The sequence below is a fragment of the Arachis duranensis genome, chromosome 4 (assembly GCF_000817695.3).
Source record: "Arachis duranensis cultivar V14167 chromosome 4, aradu.V14167.gnm2.J7QH, whole genome shotgun sequence".
Lineage (NCBI taxonomy): Eukaryota > Viridiplantae > Streptophyta > Magnoliopsida > Fabales > Fabaceae > Arachis > Arachis duranensis.
The window spans coordinates 117,527,752-117,528,244 of NC_029775.3; the positions used below are offsets into that span (position 1 = coordinate 117,527,752).

The window sequence follows — 493 nt, forward strand, 5'->3', positions numbered from 1 at the left end:
AAATATCAAATCATTTTCAACAAATAAATTTTAATAATTTATTTATATAAATTTTAATAAATATAAATATAAATTGTATTAATTTATATGTATAAATTTTTATAAATTATTATTAATTAAATATTAATCTAAAATAATAATATTTACAGGTGATGCTCGTTAAAAAAAAATTAAGAGAAAATTTCACTCCTCTTTTATGTGAGATGCTAAAATGACATTCATCTCTCCTCTATTTTATAAATGTATATTTTTCTCCTTTCTAACCTTTAAAAAATCTCTTCTTTGGTCCATTTTAAACCTTTTGTGTTAACTAAGGTTAACTTTATCCATTTTTTAAGAAAAAATAAATTATTTTTTAAAAAACTACCCATTAGAAAAAATTTTATTTTTTTATTATTAAATTTTGTTTACCAAAATACCCTTTAATAACTTATTCTTTTATTGATTAAATTGTATTTTTAAAAAAATTTAATAATTATATTTTTTTTCTAAA

General features: G+C 15.4%; 1 protein-coding gene across 1 annotated transcript in view; it reads left to right on the forward strand.

The window, feature by feature from the left end:
• The window catches only part of LOC107486615 (receptor-like protein EIX2), a 31,440-nt gene that overhangs the window by 9,965 nt on the left and 20,982 nt on the right, over positions 1–493 (forward strand). The gene's annotated exons all lie outside the window — the stretch shown is intronic.